This window comes from Oncorhynchus keta, chromosome 11 (assembly GCF_023373465.1).
Source record: "Oncorhynchus keta strain PuntledgeMale-10-30-2019 chromosome 11, Oket_V2, whole genome shotgun sequence".
NCBI lineage: Eukaryota > Metazoa > Chordata > Actinopteri > Salmoniformes > Salmonidae > Oncorhynchus > Oncorhynchus keta.
Window position 1 is genome coordinate 11,708,809 of NC_068431.1, and position 6,477 is coordinate 11,715,285.

At 39.3% G+C, this 6,477-nt stretch overlaps 1 long non-coding RNA gene across 2 annotated transcripts; it reads right to left on the reverse strand.

Moving 5' to 3' along the window:
• Positions 1 to 277: 277 nt before the first annotated feature.
• On the reverse strand, positions 278 to 4,908 carry LOC118374257 (uncharacterized). Of its 2 annotated transcripts, none has more exons than XR_008147289.1 (3): positions 4,695 to 4,908; positions 2,543 to 2,592; positions 278 to 2,333 (listed from the first exon to the last, which is right to left on the reverse strand). It is a non-coding gene; the product is annotated as an uncharacterized LOC118374257 (long non-coding RNA). The 2 variants fall into 2 exon arrangements; XR_004823568.2 differs by lacking the exon at positions 4,695 to 4,908 and adding an exon at positions 2,955 to 3,018.
• Between the last annotated feature and the right edge of the window lie 1,569 nt (positions 4,909 to 6,477).

A 6,477-nucleotide genomic window follows, 5' to 3' on the forward strand; every position in this document is an offset into this window, starting at 1 on the left:
GGAACTACTGGGGATCCATAATAAACCCCAGGAAGAGTAGCTGCTGCCTTGGCAGGAACTAATGGGGATCCATAATAAACCCCAGGAAGAGTAGATGCTGCCTTGGCAGGAACTAATGGGGATCCATAATAAACCCCAGGAAGAGTAGCCCCAGGAAGGAAGAGTAGCTGGTGCCTTGGCAGGAACTAATGGGGATCCATAATAAACCCCAGGAAGAGTAGCTGCTGCCTTGGCAGGAACTACTGGGGATCAGGAAGAGTAGCTGGTGCCTTGGCAGGAACTACTGGGGATCCATAATAAACCCCAGGAAGCGTAGCTGGTGCCTTGGCGGGAACTACTGGGGATCCATAATAAACCCCAGGAAGAGTAGCTGGTGCCTTGGCAGGAACTACTGGGGATCCATAATAAACCCCAGGAAGAGTAGCTGCTGCCTTGGCAGGAACTAATGGGGATCCATAATAAACCCCAGGAAGAGTAGCTGCTGCCTTGGCAGGAACTAATGGGGATCCATAATAAACCCCAGGAAGAGTAGCTGCTGCCTTGGCAGGAACTAATGGGGATCCATAATAAACCCCAGGAAGAGTAGCTGCTGCCTTGGCAGGAACTAATGGGGATCCATAATAAACCCCAGGAAGAGTAGCTGCTGCCTTGGCAGGAACTACTGGGGATCCATAATAAATTCAATACAAATACAAAACTCACTTGCTGTAACAATTAAAAAGGTACAATGGCAAACTAAGGTTTTAAGACTTGACATGATGTGTTAATTTAGTCTATTCAATCTATCCAACCGTACACCTGTGGAAATGGGACAGATTACTTTGGCAGTTACACAGATATCTTTATCAGTGATTTGGTTGATAAAGGTGTCCGTTTGATTACAACACCATAGGAGCAAAATTGACAAAAATGTTGTGATTTTTTTTCTTCTTCTGTGGATGCAATTTATTTAGTTCAAACAGGCCCGGAGTTGTGTGTTTGAACTCCTCTAAAAACACATAAAAAAAACATAAAAACAATGATCATACAAAAAGCGCTTTACATGTATCCTTGTTTTTCTCTGAAAGGCTTCTTTGTCGTTTTACAAAACATTATAACTGTGGTCGGCACACAGTGAACAGAATACACCGAATCTTGTCGGATCACAGAAAATGAAGGAACGTTTCCAACGCAGCACATAATAAGGTGTCTAATAGCCATCATTAGCAGCCTTACCTCCCCACACACCCCCTGGTGGGGATCCATCTACTGGGCTCTTACAACAGAGTTTTCCCTACTTATTAACAGGTGGATCCAGTCCCCTTTACTACTAACATAACTGTTTGGGGTTTTTTCTATTACAAAAGTAGTAACAGTTTCCAGGGTGTGGAAAACAGGAGCCATCTGTCTGTTTCCAACGTGTAGCATCGTCATACAAAAGGGGTAAACTAACTTCATGCCCTCCAGTCCCTCCCCCCTCTGCCTCTGTCAATGACGTAACATAATCAAATCAAATGTATTTGTCACATACACATGGTTAGCAGATGTTAATGTGAGTGTAGCGAAATGCTTGTGCTTCTAGTTCCGACAATGCAGTAATAACCAACGAGTAATCTAACCTAACAATTCCAAAACGACTACCTTATACACACACATGTGTAATGGAATAACAAATATGTACATAAGGATATATGAATGAGTGATGGTACAGAACGGCATAGGCAAGATGCAGGAGATGGTATCGAGTACAGTATATACATATGAGATGAGTAATGTAGGGTATGTAAACAAAGTGGCATAGTTTAAAGTGGCTAGTGATACATGTATTACATAAAGATGCAGTAGATGGTATCGAGTACAGTATATACATATGAGATGAGTAATGTAGGGTATGTAAACAAAAGTGGCATAGTTTAAAGTGGCTAGTGATACATGTATTACATAAAGATGCAGTAGATGATATAGAGTACAGTATATACATATACATATGAGATGAGTAATGTAGGGTATGTAAACATTATATTAAGTAGCATTGTTTAAAGTGGCTAGTGATATATTTGACATCAATTCCCATTATTAAAGTGGCTGGAGTTGAGTCAGTGTGTTGGCAGTAGCCACTCAATGTTAGTGGTGGCTGTTTAACAGTCTGATGGCCTTGAGATAGAAGCTGTTTTTCAGTCTCTCGGTCCCTGCTTTGATGCACCTGTACTGACCTCGCCTTCGGGATGATAGCGGGGTGAACAGGCAGTGGCTCGGGTGGTTGTTGTCCTTGATGATCTTTACGGCCTTCCTGTGACATCGGGTGGTGTAGGTGTCCTAATGAACTGGACACATTGTTCTTTTTTGGGAAACTTCTGAAAAGACATTTGTTTATTTGTGCAGGGTGAGTTAGTGATTAATGAATGGATACTTTGACAAGTTGGTGAGGATGGTGAGAAAGTTCCACAGTGAGTTGATTGTGTTTTGATCCGTGTCCTATTCAGATGTGGAACATAAACAAAATATTTCATAATAATATTACGACATTTTCATTGTTCATTTGTACATTCTCAAATTAGCTCACCATGGAAAAAGGCTGACACTGAGGAGAATCGGCAGCAACCGTCTTGAGCTCTGAATAAACCAAAGATACAATATTTTGGGCTAAAATTACAGCCTGGTCTATTTATGTTTAATCTACAATATCTTCTATCAGGCCTACGGACAAGAAGGAGCCATAGAGCCCATTTAGAGAATAGTCCAGCAACATTCAAACTGACACTTAGCCATCAGTTAGAGACTATCACAGCATAAGAAAAGGCAGGTGATATATCTGCAACATAAGTACACTTTAACATCAAGAAAATATCACAAATGTTGGGGTTTAAAGACAAAATGTGTACAGCATAATAATCAAATCCAGGGTTTGATTGAAATCTTTTTTTTTTACAAGATTGATATAGTAGTAATAATACTAATGCAATGGAGGTATTTACTTTGGGTTATTTCTTTCCGTTTAAGGTTGCTCTGGTCACATATCTGTCTGTGCACGATTAGGGAGCGTCCAGGCTTAACAACTGAGCTCCATGGGCTGACTTCAGAAATACAACCCTTGGAATTCAGTTCTCAAAGCTAAGAACTCAGGGTGTGTTCAGTGCATTCATTTACAGATGAATGAACAGCTCATCCTTCCTGTAAAGTGATGCGATCACACAAACAAAAACAAAAACAGCCATACCGTTTATTTAGTACATGAGTTCAATTAAAAGATAGCTCGCTTTAAAAAGTTACATCAGTATGAAATAAAATCTAAAATATGTAGACTATTCCCAAATTTGAAAAGTATGTGGTGATTGATTCTGTCTCATTGTAATACCTTTATGTACAAAGGACATGATACTGTGACTGAGAAAACAGACTATCCCTTGAAAAAGAAATATGTCAGACTTGATTTTATTTTTTATTGTAGGCTACCTCCAAGGATCACTTGTATATTTGCAGTATTGGTGCATTACATTCCCATGATGCTGCACTGAAGTTACACACTGTCTTATGTAGGCAGATGACCCGATACCAGGTTTTCCAGTGTAAAATGTTAACTTTTAAAGAACTTTATATTTGTAGGTTTCTATTCTTCAACACAGGGCACGTGACTGAAACACAATAGTGCCAATTGCCAAACATCAAGCATAAAAACAGGAACTCACTAAGAAAATATTAAATTAAAGGTCTGTTTAAAGATTTGAACATTTACATTAAATCTGGACATTGCTCTTTAATTTGACTATTTTCAAAGCAGATATTTGCCCATAAATTCAAATAATTAATTAATATGCAATAAAACAAATATATTTAAAAAAATACTAGGCTAATAAAATAACAAGAATAGGTGCATTTATCTGAATATAAATTTTGTTTCTGTTATTATTGTTGCAACAATACTAATTGATTATTTAGAGCTGAAGTAGACCTATCTTTCAAAGCAAATGACTTTTACATTAAAGGTTAGGTTTCACTATCTAACAACACAGTGTCTCGGTATTTCATCATGTATCACATGAATTCTCATAAACTGTTTTAAATCAAAAAGGATACCTTAGTTGTGGCATAAAATGTAATAGCAGTTTGTTGGTTGATATGTTAGTAATTTAACAATTTAATCAGAAGTTATTCAGAAGTTATTTGTATTCGCTAAATTGTTAAATTGTCTTAGGAAAATTGTACTAGTTACAAACATATTTAGAAAATGTTTCAATAAGTTACAATTACTAGGGTTATAATTGTGTATCGAATTTAAATGTTTAACAATCTCTTGCCATGCGTTTTTTAAATTTTAATTAGGCTATAGTCTCCATTTTAGCAATACTTCTTGATGATTCAACAACATTATCAGACATGGGTCTATTTCAAGTGGATTAATGACGCTATACATGTGATTATCCTGTCATTACATTATTGTAGCCTATGCATATTATAGAGTACTATAAAGTATTGTGCTTTAACATTGTAGGGAGATGGCTAGCCTAGTCTAAACCCTTAAATGCAGTAACCTCACCTCTGAATGCATTCTGCACAAATTAATCCGTTTATTTAAATAGAGGCCATTAGACAGTACAGGCGTAGTCCTAAAATAACCATGAATTTGAATACAAATTAGACAGCTTAGACCATTCTCATTTACCCCTATAGCCTAGGGTTCTTCATTAGGTAGTTAGTCACTTTCTTTTTGTACTTACCATGAGGTTCTCTCTCCTTTTTCTTTCTTTGGCTTCATCATCAGGATGAGTCATTTTGGCAACAGTGCTGTCAGCATCACGGCCGTGCCACTGCTGAATCATCCTGCCGTGCTGTCTGGGTAAAGAGGCGCTCTGGGAGATCATTAGCCGCCTTCTCCACACTCACGGCGTTCATGATGGGCCTCACATAGTAGTTGGTATATAAGGGAAGCGACGACTGCTCATTTGCATAGGCGTATATTCCAATATAGTAATGGAAAGTCCCTTTTATTATCCCACTGCACATAGAGAGATTGCACAACTCTATGACAATGCTCATGACGCGTACAAGCGCATATCCAAACAGACATAATTTTCAATCATTCTCAACAAATTGCAACATCGGACAAATAACAATTTAGTTTTTTCCATTTTCATGTTAATGTAAACATACAGGATGGTGGGTTTGTTGAGAATGATGTCTGTTGAGAAAACGGCAGAAGCCGGAACAGGAGGAAATGTTGGTGAAGTATTCAATACAGCGTTTCCGCTCTGTAAACTCCGTGGGTTGCGACGGGGAAATCCTGTGACCTGGTACCAACCACCACCATAAGACGTCTATTTAGATCGAATCTTCACTGATGACTATGCAACTATGCTGTCTTTCTTTTGTTTTCATCAGTGGTGAACAAGTTTAGACTTGATCAACAAAATAAACCAAATAAATACAGTTAGCATGACAACAATAATTATTGCTTTCCTATGTGTGGGTGTGGGTGTGTGAGTGTGTGAGCGAGAGGGGTGGGGGGGGTGGGTGGGTGGGGGTGGGGGGGGGGCAACCTCTGGCCTCCAAAATGATAGAGAAAATGTAGCTGGACATCCATCTTTATGAACAGTTTGTTCCAGCTCTACAGGAAAACAACAACATATGGAGCACAATGGCCTTGCACAATACCTGGGAATGTCCCTCAGTGAAACCATTGAGGTTGAGTCTTGTTTATCTTGTGATATCAAGTTTTTTGTGCGTGTGTGTGTGTGTGTGTGTGTGTGTGTGTGTGTGTGTGTGTGTGTGTGTGTGTGTGTGTGTGTGTGTGTGTGTGTGTGTGTGTGTGTGTGTGTGTGTGTGTGTGTGTGTGTGTGTGTGTGTGTATGTGTGTGCGTGCGTGCGTGCGTGCGTGCGTGTGTGTGTGTGACAGAGAAAGAATCATGACATCTCTGCATGCACTTGTGCATGTCTTGCGGTGTGAGCCACAACAGGAGGTCACACAAACAGGAGAGGCACACAAAATATCTGAAGATGTGGCTGGCCTGAGGCATAGAAAGACATTTAAGTGAAGTGAAGAGGACGCATGAAAATTCTACATTTTGAATGCACTTGTACTAGGCACATCAAACATAATTGGTACTTCTTGTCCATTTAACTTCATGTAAAAAGAGTTTGGAAATCTTATTAAACCGTTGGTTTTTAATTTATAACTTGAAAATGCTTCACGAGATTAGTACCTTCACGAGGTTAGTACCTTCACGAGGTTAGTACCTTCACAAGGTTAGTACCTTCACAAGGTTAGTACCTTCACAAGGTTAGTTAGTACCTTCATGAGGTTAGTACCTTCACGAGGTTAGTACCTTCACAAGGTTATTACCTTCACGAGGTTAGTACCTTCACGAGGTTAGTACCTTCATGAGGTTAGTACCTTCATGAGGTTAGTACCTTCACGAGGTTAGTACCTTCACGAGGTTAGTACCTTCATGAGGTTAGTACCTTCACAAGGTTATTATCTTCACGAGGTTAGTACCTTCACGA